Source organism: Passer domesticus, chromosome 20, assembly GCF_036417665.1.
Source record: "Passer domesticus isolate bPasDom1 chromosome 20, bPasDom1.hap1, whole genome shotgun sequence".
In the NCBI taxonomy this organism is placed as follows: domain Eukaryota; kingdom Metazoa; phylum Chordata; class Aves; order Passeriformes; family Passeridae; genus Passer; species Passer domesticus.
The window spans coordinates 10,306,211-10,322,103 of NC_087493.1; the positions used below are offsets into that span (position 1 = coordinate 10,306,211).

At 43.7% G+C, this 15,893-nt stretch overlaps 1 long non-coding RNA gene across 1 annotated transcript in view; it reads left to right on the forward strand.

Annotated features, from left to right (window-relative positions):
* LOC135283990 (uncharacterized) overlaps nt 1-15,893 on the forward strand; it is a 41,505-nt gene that overhangs the window by 22,108 nt on the left and 3,504 nt on the right. The window contains exon 2 of the long non-coding RNA XR_010349561.1: nt 5,657-5,713. This is a non-coding gene — a long non-coding RNA (uncharacterized LOC135283990). The remainder of the gene's footprint in view (nt 1-5,656; nt 5,714-15,893) is intronic.

Here is a 15,893-nt window from a genome sequence, read left to right on the forward strand (position 1 = left end):
TTTTTCCTGAGATATTAGCTTTGCTGATATTTGTATTTGTGTGTATTTTTGGTAAAAATTCCTTTTTGACAGGAAAGGTTAGAGTTTTCCAAACCCGTTTCACTTCCATCAAGGTTTTCCCATGAATCCACTCTCCTCATGCTTTATTGAAAGCTTTCCACATGACTAAATGTAAAAACGATGCTTGTTGCTGGCTCACACCCATCCTGTTTTGGGGTGGGTATCCCCTGGCCCTCATCTCAAGCAGTAATTTCCTCTGCAGATGCAATGATGGGGCAGTGAGCACACCACTCCTGGGGATGAATTCCCAGCTGTTGTTTTGAAGCTCTGGGGGAACTCAGCCCCTCTCCTTTCTGCCTTTTTCCTTGACAGAAATGCATCCAGGCAGCAGCTGCTGACCTCAGGGGTGTTCAGTGGCTGCTGTTCTTCAATGGTACAACACATCCTTCCCCACTCCACACATTCAAGCCTCGAGGACATCATGATGGCTTTTCCTTTTGGAAATGTCTCACTGGAGGTGTCACCAGCACAAGCCACTTGTGGCTCTGGTGGCTGGGTCTGTTTCAGGCTCTCCCTCGTGTGCTGGGACACAAAATGCTGCTGTGGGATTTATCCTGGCCCTCGAGGCTCTGTCCTGGCTGCTCATGCTTCAAACCCAGTGTTCAAATGGCCATGTCAGATTTCTGCCCTGGGAATCAGCAGAGAGCTTTTTAAGCCAGGAAAACGAGCCCTGGGTTGCCAAGATGACCCAAGGTAACCTGCAGCCCAGGAATTCAGCTCTCTCAGACCCAAGGCCTGGTTTGGAGGAGCACAGCTGCGTGACCTTGGCTCTGTTTTGCTGAGAAAATTGTTTCTGAGCTGTGAGAAAGTCCATCGGCTAAAGGCATGAAAGGTAGAAAGAGGGAAAACAGAGAGTCATTGTTGAGATAATGACTTAAGGATTCAAGAGGGAAACTGTTGACATGGAGTTATAAAACTGCAAGGAGAAATGTAGAATAAGACAGCAACTATGAAGGCTGGGAATCAGCCTGTGTGAAGAAGGGGAACACATTTCCACCTTGGCCAGCAGAAACTCACTGCATGTGCTAATATTTATCCTGCTAGGATGTAACTCCTAGAAAACTACGGGGGATAATGACCAATAAATAGTTATTCTGTACCCATAAATTGTGTGTATCCCACCTGCAGAGCTCACAGGGGAAAGTGTTAGAGCACAAGTGGCTCAGGGAGAGTCACACCAGCCATGTGTCAATGTTGTACACATTGGAATTTACCAAAGAGCCTTCTGGATGTGAAGGATCTCATCAAGTCCTGGCAAGAGAGTTAATGAGAGGATTTCAGATATTTTCCACAATGTCTGTCCTTGTTTTCAGCCCACCATTTTTGGTTTCTCAGGCTTAAATGGTTCCTTTTGTGGCTGACTAGCAGGAACATCTTGGCGCAGGAAATACTCCTGGAATTTGCAGCCCTTCTTAAATTAAGATAATGGATCAGGATGGGAATAATTTACAGCTAAAGAGTGTACAGAGAATAGCTTCATATAACACTTTCAGTCAAGTTTTATTTTGGGCGAGGGTATGTCTCAAAAATAGAAGGTGATAGTAAGGCATGGTTAGAGTAATGCCCAGAATATGTCATTGATCAGGCAGATAACAGCAGATTACCTATTAATTAATAACAAATAGTTATTTTACCCTAATAACTCTTCCTCAGTTCCATAGCATAGCTCTGATGAGGCTATCAACCATTTCCTGACTGTCCTTTTTTTAATCATAGAATCATAGAAGAGGCTGAATTGGATGGAGCCCATCAGGATCATCCAGTCCAACTCCTGGCCCTGCACAGGACACCCCAACAATCCCACCCTGTGCCTGAAGCCATTGTTTGTATGCTCCTAGTGCTCTGTCAGCCCTGGGGCTGTCACCACTCTTCCACTCAGCATATTCTGGGTGAAAATCTTTTCCATACTTATCAATTCAAAGCTCCCCTAAACCAGCCTCAGGCCATCCTATCACTGGCCAGGAGAGTACCTGCCCTTCCACTGCCCCTCGTGAGGACTCTGAAGATGACAATGAGGTTTCCCCTCAATCCCCTCTTCTTTAGGCTGAACAAACTTTGATGACTTAAAGAACAGATGGGTGGAGGAAAAGTGGAAATCCTAGACACAGCAATGTTATGTGGCTGAGAGATTTTTAGCCTGCAGTCTGGGGATATTTTTTTTTTATGCTTAAATTAGAACATATACACTGCAGCCCCTCAGACCTGCAGTGATCCCAGCTGTTACCAGCAAGAGAACTGCAGGAATGAAGGTTCTGCCAGGCCAGATCCATTGCCTTGGGCTGTGAGTGCAGCTGAGTCAACAAATGAAAACAGAAGGAAAATTGACTATGAAGATCTTTAGGGGAAAAAAAACAACCAAACCCCAAAATTATGCAGGCAGCAAGGTGCACTCCATCCCATGTGTCTATTATTTTTCTGCTGGGGCCTTATGAGCCAATGTGTGAAATCCTGCATGCCCTGAGCAGAAGCCTGCTGGAGCAGATGACTTGGTGAGGGTGAATGAGGCCATGTGGTTACCATTGCTCCACTTCATCAAAACTCCTGCTCCAAGGGGAAGTGAGCTCAGCAAGCTGGGAAAGTGTCACACCAGGGGCTGGGGGAATGGCTGGAGGGCAAGAGCAGGCACTTGACACAAACCAGCTGGCACCAGATGGGTGTGCTTGGTTACATCACGCTGAAAGAGGGATACGCGAGGTCTGGGTGTGTTCCAGACATCCTCCTCACCCCAAATCTCCTCATAAAGACTGTGCTGCCATTCCTCCTCCTCTGCCTTTCCCCATGAATCACTCCTCTGTAATCTTCTGTGGGTTTTACAGTTAATGTGAACCAAGTGCTCATGGAGGGAGGGGAAAGGATTTGCCCCCTTTCCATCAGAGGGGGAGATGTGGAGGCCGATTCAAGCACAAGGGAAGTCAAAAAGAGATTTCTTGGTTCCTCTCAATGTGTTTGAATTCCAAAGTGCTTGAGGAGTATGGGGACAACACCTACTGTAATCTGACCAGACCAAAATACAGCTCAATTCAGTCTGGGCAGCAGCAAATTGGCATTGACTTCAGGCAAGCCATGATTTATATGAGGTATTCAACCACATTTTTTTTGGAAGAGACAGATACGCTGGGTTATAATTGCCAACAGCTGGACTTTTTCTCTACAAGTAATGTTATCCATTTTCTGAAGATAGAGAGGTGCTAGAAATTGGTCTGCAGAGTATATTTGGAGTTTTAGTCCCTTGATCATGGAATGCTCTTTCTGGTCTTGCCTGTCACTAGACTTCTCACTATAATCAAGACTTGTTTGAAAACCTCGTGCCAAAGTTGATAGTGTTGGACCAGTCAGACCTGTATGGTTTTGTATCCTGTCTTGGGGACAGGATTGTGCCTCAAGCTTACTGAGAAAAAAGCCTAGGTGGGTTTGATATCTGCTCTAGTATTCTTACATGGTATTTTTTTATGTTAATAAGCAATATAAAGAATTGTATTGATTCTTGCTGGGTCTGTAGCCTGAAGAACTTCTTGTATTAGTCAATTTTGCAACTTAATTGCATTATTTTTTTGGATTTCAATTTTGCACATTCTAGCGTGCTGGAATATTTCCTGTAAGAAATGCAGAGATTGATATATTGCTTTTCCTTATGACTGAAGGCATTCTTCAGTGGATGACTTCTTCAGCATCTAATTTTCACCCTTGTCCTTCCTCTCTATGTCCTCAATACATTATTGCTTCTGTTTGTGGCCCCTCAGTTGATGCCAAGTTGGGCTTTGGTGGCCACCGACAGAGGATGATGAGGAAGAAAATCTGATGCTTTTCTCTGGATTAGGCTGCTCCTCACACTTGCTTGGTGACAGAAATCAGTTGGAGCTGTGAAGCCAACCTTGAAGACAGAGTATTTTAGGGGTAACATAGGCAGCACAGTGAAATAACCTCACAAAAGCCTTGTGTGATTAACACTGCTTGCCTCTGGCACTCTGCAGTTAAGATATTACACTTATTGAGCTTGTATCTCTAGTTGATATTTGAAGCAAAATTTACCACGAGGTTTTCTCTCCTAAGGATTTTTAAGAACTACTAGAAAAGAGGGATTTGTGGATGTTATTGAAGCCTAATGAAAAACCCTAAGGCTTTAGTGATCTGCTAGAGGCTAAGAGGTCAGCTCCACAGCCAGAATTTATTTACCCAAAAGGTCTGGGTGATTTCATAGATCATAAAAACACAACTCCAAAAGTCATGTTTTATTGCACAGCGGTGGTCTCTGCCGTAAGGTAAGGTCAGGTTAGGAATCTGTTCGTGGGAGAGAGAGAGCAGCCCTGAAAGATCTGCTTTCAGGTTTGCAGAAGGATGCCTTGACGTGTGTCAAAGCCATATTTTCTGAAAAATTCCTTTGCCCAGGATTCTTCTCCTGGGAAGCTGAGAAGCCTCAGAGAAAAAGGAAAACAATATTATCTCATTTGCTTCTCCTGCGTTTTGCTGCTTTGGAATTTGGTTGGAAATTATTTACCCACAGGTGATTGTTTCATTGGTTTCATGTGAATGGCTTTGACTCATTGACCTATCAGTGCCAAGCTATGTCAGGGCTCTGGAAAAAGTAATGAGTTATCATTATTATCTTTTTAGCCTTCTGTAAGTGTCCTTTCTGTATTCTTTCGTACAGTTTAGTTTAGTATTCTTTTAATAATTCTTTTTAATTATAATATAGTATAATAAAAGAATTAATTAGCCTTCTGAGAACATGGAGTCAGATTCATCATTCCTTTCTTCATCTGGGAACGCCTCGAATACATTGGACATGTCCTGAATGAGCAGAAAGAGCCTCATTGGTGTGGGAGACTGCCCTGTTCTCCCCACAGGAACAGGACATCTCCTGCTGCTGCCTCAGGAACAGAAATGCATTTCCAAACCTTATAATCAATGGACACACAGTGGCAGCACATTCTGAATGTAGGGGTCTTGGTCCTAAAAATACCATGGCAAAGACTTTGCAGGGCTCACTCTTCCTTCCTGCTAGACTGGCTGGGTCTCCTCTGAGCAGGTTGGTGATGGCAGGGGTGAAGGTGGGCTTTAAAAAGGAGTAATTGTTCCAATCTGCCCTAAGCGGAGGAAGTGGAAGGTGATGGCTAATTAATTTAGCACTCGACGTGGCTGCTGTCCCGTGAAAATAACAACTGCAATGAATCCCTTGGGAATTGTTTTTGGCCTGGAATTGAGAAGAGATTGATTGAGGTAAATGAGAAGGAAAATCACAGTAAGGAAAAAAAAATATTGAAAGAACGAGGGGCAGACCAGATATGGCTGTAGCTTTTTCCCATGCAGAGCCCTCTGGTCTTATTTTCTGGTGTCTTGCTCTGCAGTGGCCCATCAAAGGCAGTTCCAGCTGCTCTTCACCACCATGTGGTGTCCTGGGCAGAATGTGGTGCAATTATGGACACAGTGTTGTTATTATAGATTTGTTATGCTGATCTTTGTCCTGAAGTTCAAAATTCAGAGAAATCTTAGTATTTGGGAAGTTCTGACCTGCTGCAGAACTGGCTACAAAAACCCAAACCTTACACCAGTAATGGTGGGAGTGGTTGAACTGCAGTCTCTTCTTCTGTTGTTCCAGGGAACAACACCTGGACAGGGTGATGAAGCTGCAGGTGAAGCCCAGCCTTACACCAAGGTATAAAGGTATTTATTCCCTGCTTTGTTCTTTAAGCCTAGTAATTTCCAATGATGTTTTTTTAATAAATTGCTGCTGACCAATGGGTTGATGTTCCAAAATCCATGTCTCACAACCCAAGGCTTTGCTCCTGTGTGGTTTGGCCAACTTAGAGCCCAACATTTCACACAGGAAGTTTGGATTGTTTATTTCCCCTTTACTTTTATATACATTGAATTTCATCTGCCATTTAATTACCTGGCAATATATCATAAAATTGTTTTGGAGTTCATTATGATGCTCTCAAAATTAGTATTGTCAGCAAACTTTCCCAGCTCACTGCTCATGCCCTTTTCTGGATCATTTATGTACATGCATTTTTAATGGCACAGATCTCTCCAGGGCTCCATGTCAGCTCTGCTTGCAAGGTCTGATCCACCTGACCATCCCCAGTTTCCTGCCTTTTAAACAAGGTTTATCCTTGCAAGAACTTTTCTTCTTGTCCTCTTGTGTTTGGTTAGCTTCCTAAATGGCTTAAGCCAACATCTCCTGAAATAGATTAAGAAAATCTGGTTTGGGCTGAAAATTGCATCTTGACTGAAGACAAACAAACAAGCTACATAAAAATGAAACAAAACATTCCCCCATTTTCATGCATCTAGTGAAGTTTCCCCTTTCCTTCCTGTCTTTCAACACCTGAATATTCTGGAGATTAACTTTTCATCTGATTTTGCCTGGGAATCTCAAACTCTTCTGGGAGGAGAAAATTGTTTCCTGATTGTTTTTCTAGTGGTAAATAAATAAGCTTAAATTGAGCTGTGCTTCCTCTCTCCCCCTTCCTTGCTCATTTGATTAAGTGTGGCTTATATTTAATATTTAATATGGTCACACTGGACAAAACTGTAATTTTTTTTAATAACTGCATGTTCAAAATTGTGTTGGGATACTTATAACAGTGTAAGAACTTACACTGGTAAAATTTATTTTTCCTGTGAGGAAATAGTGTTAAAGAAAGATGAAAAACACCTCAAAAAACCCCCCATTTATTACTGTATTCACATTGGGAGATTTATCAGCTTGCAATTAAATTAATGTGGTACCACTTCCTAATGGAGGATAAATGATTAAAGTCCCTTTTGGGCTTGCCTGTGTTTGGCAGGGTAACCTGTGCCATGGTGTGGACCCTGTAGAAATGGCCCCAGACCCCAATTACAACCCCCAAATCCTGTCTGCCCCCTAAAACCTCTGGACTTGCAGACTGCATGGGGTGTGTGCCTATTTTCTTCAAAATTATCCAAAAAGTGTCCTCTGGAGCTCTGCTGAAGTGTCAATGCCAAGTTTTGGCAAGAGGGGAAAATTTCATTGCTATTATAAACCTTGAAAATATGTTTTTTTATAAAGCAAGTGCCAGCACAGCCTTCAGTACAGCTGTGGTAACAACCCAGCCTGATTTCCACAGCACGTCTAAATGAAACTCCTAAACAGGGCAAAGAAAACAACAGAGAATTTACAGTGTAAAAGCAGCCTGGTAATTGTATTAACAGCCCCTCCTGAGCAGAATCAGGCTCCCAGCTGTAGCTGAAATCCATAAAAAGCACACCATTAATTTTATGAAGAGAAGTAGCCATTTGAGTCCTCTGCAAGCTCTGGAGTCTGTAAAGATAAGGTGATGGACTTTTCCCACAGCTGGGAGAGCTACATCTGGAATCCAGGTCTGTGCCATGCCACGGATCTGTAGGAAACCCCTACAAAAACCTTAAAAAAATCTCAAAACCTCCTCCTGCTGGAGAAATGTCCCCAGGGTGGAATCCTTTGGAAGGGGACGTGCCCACCTTGGCCATGCCTGGGAGCTTTGCTGTTGGCATCGCGTTCCCAAAGGAACATTTCACTTCCAAAACAAGGACAGCTCCCTGCTGTCTTGATCATCAATAGAGAAGCCCAGGATGAAAAAAAAACCAAACCCAAAATCCGAAAGTATTTGCTGAATTTGAATTTCCTGCTCTTGATTTTCATATTTTCTAGCTGGCTGTCTGGATTTCCTAAACACCGCTAATTTGCAGTTAAATTTGCCATCTATATGTTCATAGATGATTTGTTAGGCCTTATTGGACAGCAAAGAGGGGTTTTTTTCTCCCCTTTTTTTCTTGGAGATGGCTTTTCACGCCATCAATGTCGCTTTCTTCACTTATTGACAGCTTTATGAGCACTGTTGGAAAAGCACCAGCTTCCTTCGTTTCACGGCTTTCCACGGAGTGAAAAGGCATTTTCTTAATTAGGACCTGAGAGCCTTTGCTTTGCTCCCTCATTCCCCAGGTACAAAGCAATACACTGGCCTTTCTGTAGTTAATCACTTTTCCAGACTTCAGCCCACTAAAATTAGGTGGGCTTTGTGGTCAAATGTTTACCTGGCTTGGGGCCACCTGAAGAGCCTGACACATCTGCATTTGGCATGTGTCTGTGTTCTGGCTGTGCTTACCAATTAATCAGGGGTGCAAAAAATCAAATAAAATAAGAAAACAAACCTGATCTCTCCCTGCTTATAAAATATCCTGTTTTCAAGCTATTTCTGCACACACAAAAATGGAAAAGCCTTTGCTGATTCTCTCTTTCTCCTTACCCAGGTTTTTCGTTGTGTTTTTGATATTGCTTTTTGCTGGAGCTGCTCACATTTGCACCAGCGCCTCTGGCTCCCTTTCAAAATCTGTTTATGAGAGTTTTAAAGTTTTATATATGTGGTTAGATTTGAACTCCTCATCATCATTACAGTCCTACAAAACCATTTTTCTTCCTCTTCTGAAGGGAGGGTTGTGGCTTTATTTTGCTCAGGTGAATGGCAGGAGTGTTGCAGCGAGGCCACAGGCTTGGTGTGTTTTATTTTGCTGCAGAAATTCCTGTGCCTGAAGCTGCTGGGGTTGGAGGAGCTGGGGACAGGGAGGTGCTGGCATCTCCTTCACCTCTGCAGGTCCCAGGGTGAGAAGACAGATCCAGAATCCATCAGACTGCCTAAAGAAAATGTCTGTGCCCTAAACCAGAGGGTATTTGTAGGGCTGGGGATGTGTCCTCAGCTGTGCTGCCAACAGAGGTTATTTTTCCTGGCTGTTTGTCCATCCTGCTCCCTGACCTGACAGGGCTGAACCTGCTCTGACCAGGGAAGAATTGCTGTTTATATTGTTAGTACACAAATGGCTCCTTGTGCTGTTGAAATCAGGCAGGGGAGAGTGGCAAGGTTTGGTGAGGAGGAAGGACTGCAGGAGGAGGAGGAGGGTGAGGGATGGGCACAGTCCTCAGGATCTTCCTGCTGCTCCCTGGAAGGGGAGCTGCACTGTGGTGTTTGTCTTAGAGGGAAAATTTTGTGTTTGTCTTCCCATGAAGGCTGGAATTGCCCAGTGGATCTGTTGCTATATGACACGAAACAACACGATGCTGACATGCTGCTGTTCTCAAGGTAGAAAAAGGGAAGTTTATTTTCTGACTGCAGCATTTATAGATTTCTAAAGGTGACAGTGGATTGGAGGGTGAAAGTGCCACCTCTCCAATGACACTGGACAAACCAACAGTCCATCAAATTTCTCCTCCTCTATAATAGAGTGCAAAACAATAAGTTGCTTGCAGAAAGTGCGTGAGAAAATTTGCTACAAGAATGCAAACATCAGAATGTTTAGAAAAACTTAAAAAATCAGGGCGACATGGATCCATGCCCATGCACTTCAGAGATGGTGAACAGGGAAGAGCCGGGGTGGAGATGCCCTTTGTGCAGAGGTGTTGCATCAAGTCTGGTAAAATGTGATTCCAGATCTTTTCCCAAATCGTTTTTCTGCAGGTATTTATCACTGTGAATATCACTGGTTCTCCTGGAGCCTGCACAGGACCTACCACAGTGATGGGCACAGGATGAGCCTCTGCAGAGCTCGTTTTGCCCTCGGGCCATGGAGAGGATTCAAGTGGTAGCAGGCTCTGAGTACAAGCTGGAGCTGGGCCACCCCTGTCCAACTCATCATGTCAGTGATCTGAATTCCTAAGCACATAATCACCTCTATCCATGCAGCTCAGAGAGGAGCTGGTCAGGAATGTCTGGGAAATATAAGTCTTGAAATGCAGTTTTTGAAATAGCCCTTAATGAGAAAGGGATCATTTTAAAGGATAATTAGACTTTTATTGTGTTACAGAATGAAATATTCCCAGCTTCAGCAATGACTATTCTTTTCATAGAAATGCTGTGTTGCTTTGGCATTATTACTAATTTTTAATAAACAAAATACAGGTTAATATTTCTCTTTCTTAAAAATAAAAATAAGAAACAAACTATTTTAGTGTCATAAAAATATATTGACATCTGCTCATTTCAATTATGTTGGCTTGGGCAACTTCATAGAGCTTTTGGGCTTTTGTGTGTGTGCCTTAAGATGGGAAGAAGAAAATATTTTGTATTGAAGTGTCAGGAGCTGGGAGCTTCCCTGTTCAGCTGTCATCCTCCTTTTCCTTGTGCTTCCCTTCCCTATTGCCCACAAGAGAAGAGATGCTCCTTTCTGAGCTGGACTAATTGTTGGGAAGAAGAGTAGAGGCAAGCTGGGATAAAGGAGAGAAAGAACAAGAAGGGAAAGAAGAGAGAGCTAGTTTGGTTTGAGAGTTGCACTGGTTTGTTGAAATTAATTAGAGATATTGGCCCATAAAATCTTTAAAATTATCCATTTCCCTGAAGTTAATTTCCCACTTTCCTCCTATTTCTAGTGAACAGTGGCACAAGAGCTGTTTTTACCACTGGGGACAGGTTGTGAATGCAATGCAACAAATCCAGCCTGTGCTCTGCATGCAGCAGCATGAGAATGATCCGTGTCAGTAATGCCAGAGAGTCTTTAATGGCATTAAATGTGTTTGTTTAGGGATTAGACACAAATCCCCTCATCTTCCAACAGGGGGGGGAAAGCTCTTTGTTTTTTTCCCTCTAGAGGCTGCTCTGTGCCTGCTGGGCTGGAGTGGAGTCAATAAGCCACAGTCACTGGCAACTCAACCCAGCCTCTCCAGGGAAAACCACTCAGCTGCTTTATTCTTGTTTGGGATCAGGAGAGTGGCAAACTGCATCAGATGATTTTGTTGGATGGTGGAGAAATTCTTGTGATTTTCGTGATGATGCTGGTGGGAATTTGATGCTGTTTATTTTGCAACTTCTCTCTTAGAAACTCGATTTTTTGAGTAGGTTCTTTAACTTTGTTCTTTTTGATGGTGAAGTTGTTTTTTAGGAGAATTTGGATGATTTTCTCTCTTTTCTCAAACACTTTTGCTGTTGTTTTTTCTCACACAATGATGTCATCAATATATTGTAGATGTTTTGGAGTTTTATTCTTTTTTTAGTGTAGTCTGGATTAGTTAATGGCAGATGGTGGGGATGTGGTTTTACTCTTGGGGTAGCTGGTTTTAGGTGTATTATCTCTGCCCTGACCAGGGAAAACCACTCAGCTGCTTCATCCTTGTTTGAGATCAGGAGTGTGGCAAACTGCACTGGGTTATCTTTGCTGGCTGTCACCCCTCCTTCCAAACTAACAGTCTATCAATTTTTTCTTCTTCTAAAAAAGAATGAAAAACAATAATTATTTACTTAAAAATGCATGAGAAACTCCATTACAAAAATATAAACATCAGAAAACAGAAAAACTTAAAAAACCAAAGCAACACAGGGGAAATTCAGGAACTCTTTCCTTACAATAGCAGCAACAGAGAGATCGACGTCTCAGATAGAGCTCATGGATTTGCCAGGAAAATCAGACTTTTCTTTTTCTCTCTCCTAAAGAAGAGAGGATTCTCAAGTGTAAAATCCTCCTCTCTGGCTCCTCTCAGGAGAGATGGAGGGTGCAGGTTTTAGCCAGGACCTGGCACTGGTCCCTTGCTGGGCTGTGTTTCTCCAGCAGCACTAAAGCCGCTCTGGGAGGGATGGGCTGCTCAAGAAATGTCTCATTTCTGTAGGAAAAATATTAACAGAGCTTTAGATGATCAGTTTTGTCAACAGAGCTGATTCTCCCTTTCTCAAATGAGAGATTTTTAGAGCCCATTTGGGTTGTGATGATCGAGGCTGGAAGTATTTACATTATTCTTCTTTGAAAAGAAAATTCAAGAATAGCTTCCAGATTTCTGGTGTTCTGTGAAAAAAACTACTTTCCCACCAAAATTACTCTTTCGACCAAAATAGCTGTTTCCCTTTTTGTTCATAACAAACCCCAATTTGCCAATAACAAACTGTTCATGCTCCATCCCTCCCCCACGTGTGCTGCTGTGATTGCCCAGTCCTGGGATGCCTCCACTCCCATCAGTTTCCCTGCAATTTTCACCTGTTATATCTCCTGTCAGCTCTAGATCATGCCTTAGGAGGTTTAACCGAGGATTGAGTATGTTTTGGGACATGCCCATGTCATTGTTTGATGGAAACTGGGATCAGCAGTTTGTAGTAATAACCCTGCTATTGATTTGCTACAAGTACAGAGCTGGGAGCTGCTTTGATAAATCTGACTGGAGACAGGAGCAGCCTTCCCTGATAGGAGCAAGTTGGAAAATCTCACCCCATTTACACTGAAGCTTCTGGTTTGGTGGCTTGAGTTACAGCTCTTTGTCTGGGGCTGAGCTGTCTCTACCCATCCAGTAGTGGGGAGAAATCAGTTGTGCTGATTTTCTGCATTATTGGGATATAATTCTGCCTCTGGGAGGAGAGAAAGAGTGGAAATGCAGCCTCCTGAGTCTGGGGGATGCTCCAGAGCACTGCTCTGCTTGTCCCTGAGCAGACCTTGGGGCTGTCCAAGTCTCTGCCCCTTGTGCTGGGCCAGATGTGCCCTCCTAATCCGAGTCAAAATGCTTCCAGCTCTCTGGAAATGCTAATCCACTTGAAATCTCAAGCATCCAGAACCATTTTACTACCAACAAAGGGAATAAACAAAGGGATTTGTGACTTGGTAGTGATGGTAGGCAAAACCTTGGCAAAGTGTCCTGGGCCAGCTGGGGCATTGATTGCCTGCAGCTCCCAAACACAACACCTCATTCCATTCTTACCCTTCTGCCTCTGCAGGAATTGTTGTGAGCAGGAAAAAAACAACCCTCTCATTTTACTCCGAGCAAAACATGACCAGGAAAGGGCTTTTCTGCTGTGATTTGTTTTGCCAAGGCCATTAATGAATGTGTAAACACCTGCTGGCATAGATTTCCCAGTTTACTGAGGCTGGGGTTCAGGCTGCTAACACTCCTTCCAGGAAGAAGCGCTCCCTTCGTTAACCCCGTGCACCCGCTAATTAGAGGGTCACTTGCAGGTCAGAGGTGTGCTCAGGCTCTGCTCCTTGGCTGGCTGCTGTATTATTACTGCAACTGTAAATGCCACATGTGGGAGAGCTGAGGAGTGTGTTTGGAAGGCTGGCTGTATAATTAGGGAACATTTTCCCAAGGCAGAGTGTGCCAGCTGACATTCAAATGGCAATAAAATGTGGCTGGTTGTTTGTTATTATTTTTTTCTCCTTGTTTTGCAACACATTAGCTGTCAATGAAAAAATTGTTGAATTGTTGCTGATTTTAGCTAGTCTGAGGTATTTACTACAGGACCAACAGCTTAGCAGCCCATCCATCCATCCATCCATCCATCCATCCATCCATCCATCCATCATCCATCCATCCATCCATCCATCCATCCATCCATCCATCCATCCATCATCCATCCATCCATCCATCCACCCATCCATCCATCATCCATCCATCATCCATCCATCCATCCATCCATCCATCCATCCATCATCCATCCATCCATCCATCCATCCATCCATCCATCCATCCATCATCCATCCATCCATCCATCCATCCATCCATCATCCATCCATCCATCCATCCATCCATCAATCCATCATCCATCCATCCATCCATCCATCCATCCATCCATCCATCATCCATCATCCATCCATCCATCCATCCATCCATCCATCCATCCATCCATCCATCCATCCTCTGCAGAATCACAGAATGGTTTGGGTTGGAAGGGACCCTCAAGATCACCTCATTTCACCCCCTGCCTTGGGCAGACACCTTCCACTATCCCAGGTTGCTCCAAGCCATGTCCAACCTGGCCTTGGACATTTCCAGGGATCCAGGGGCAGCCACAGCTGCTCTGGGCACCCTGTGCCAGGGCACAGAGTGAAGAATTTCTTCTAGAATTTCTTCTAGTCTGTGTCTCCCTTCTTTTAACTTAAACCCATGTCCTATTTAAAACACTCTTCTATCTGCCCATGTCAAAAGTCACTCTCCATTTTTATAAACTCCCATCCAAACCTCCATTCAGCTACAACAGCTCAGTGTGTGGGGCTGAGCAGCCACTTCCACCACTGTTTATGGCATGAACCAAACCCTCCTTCAGGAAAACCTACTCAGGAGTTTAGTGAATAATGATGAGTTCTTAAAAAATGTAATTTCTCTGTCTTTCATTGGCCCTCAGCTTTCTGGTCTCCATTTTCAAGCTCCTTGTCCATTGCAGAAAGTTCTCTGGAGGTGTTTTCTGCTTGGCTGGAAGCTCAGAGGGTAGTATTGCTTCTCCTACCATTGGGTGACTCCTGATAGTGGGGCTTTAAGTCAGTTATTAAATATGTGGAGTGCCCTGTCTTTGCTCTTGACACGGCATTAAGAACATTAAACTGCTTGGAAACAATTGGATGGTAAATAAGCTTGTTCAGTAATTATGCACAAACTGCTCTGGCTATGTCCAGATGTTCCTGCTTTGTCAGATTTCCATTCTGCAGTGTAGGACTGGGAGGTCATCTGGTAATTATCAAAGCTGTTAGAACATGACCTGCTGCTTCTCCACCTTCAATATGTGTAACCAAATCAGGAGAATCACTCAGAATATGCAGCTGAATAGCAATTTTTGGTCTCCATTAGTTATCAGGAAGTGTGTATAAATCAGAAATGCCCTTACTGACATTTTATTTTGCTTTTCAGTAGTAGAAGTGACTGCAAAAATTATACAACGATAGAGTATTTGGCTCTTTGTGTTTCATCTGAAGCCTCTTAATCTCTCTAAAAGCAGGGAAGAGAGAGAAGAGGGAGCTCAGAATTTTGGGAGGAGGAATGCATAAAATGCAGACAGAAAGGAGGCTGAAATATGAACATATGAGACACTCCAGGGAATCCCTGAGGTAGCTCAGGAAGGCTACGGATCCTGTTTAGTTTGTGAAATTAATTGAAAAAGGAAAGAAGTTTATATTCTGTGCTATTCCTGCACTGTTCTGTGCTTAGCAAAGTATGTTTAAAAAAAAAAAAAGATCTGGAAAGCCAAACTTCTCCATTCCATTTGGTTTTAGGCCTTGGCCAAGAGCTCTGGAAACTGCTCCTGTCCCTGTGGGCTGTGTGTGCTCCAGCGTGGAGCATCTCCCTGTTCAGCAGGAGGGACACTGCTCACAGAATGCCAGCAGGGGCATTGCTCTGCTGGCAGCTTGGGACAAAGGAACGGCTCAAAAGGGCACGAAGTGTCAGAACCCAGGACATTCCACTGGCTGCCCTGGATGGTTTGAGACCCTGGCAGGGGGCTCAGAGACCTTGGCACAGAGTCAAAAACACCAGTGCCTTTGATTTTGGCCCATGGAGAAAACTACCTGCTTTGTGTGAAGATTTACAAGCCACAAGAGTTTGAGTAGAATGATAGTTCATTTGTCTCAGGGTGAAAAAGTGGAATTTTGGGGTTTTAGAATGGGGGTGGAGAAACCTGGGCATGTCCTGTCCTTCTTCTCCTTCTTCTTGTCCTCCATCTTCTGCTGGGATGGTGAGAGTTTTGGATTGGTTTAGAGGAGAGACAGACTGTCTAACATAGGTGATAGGTATTGGAAAATTATTGCAAATAAAGTACACCTAGTTCTTAGTATAAAATGTTAACACCACTTCAAGGACAGGCACTGTGCCACAGCCAGACCTGCAGGACAGACCTCAGCAGGTCAGAGAAAGAATGTAATAAATAAAGAAAAATAAACATCCTTGAAAAGCAAAATGATGAATCTCGACTTCTTCGTCAGTCACAAGACTAAGGAAAAAGACTTTCTAATACCTGAGAGTCATCTCAGCCACAGGAACCCGAGAAGGAAGAGCAGGCAGCTCACGGTGTGGAGACACTTGCTGTGCCTCTCCTGCCTGCAGCTGATGTGTGGAGCAGCAGGGGCAGCCCCAGATGAGGAACAGGCTGTTCCCACGTCAGGAA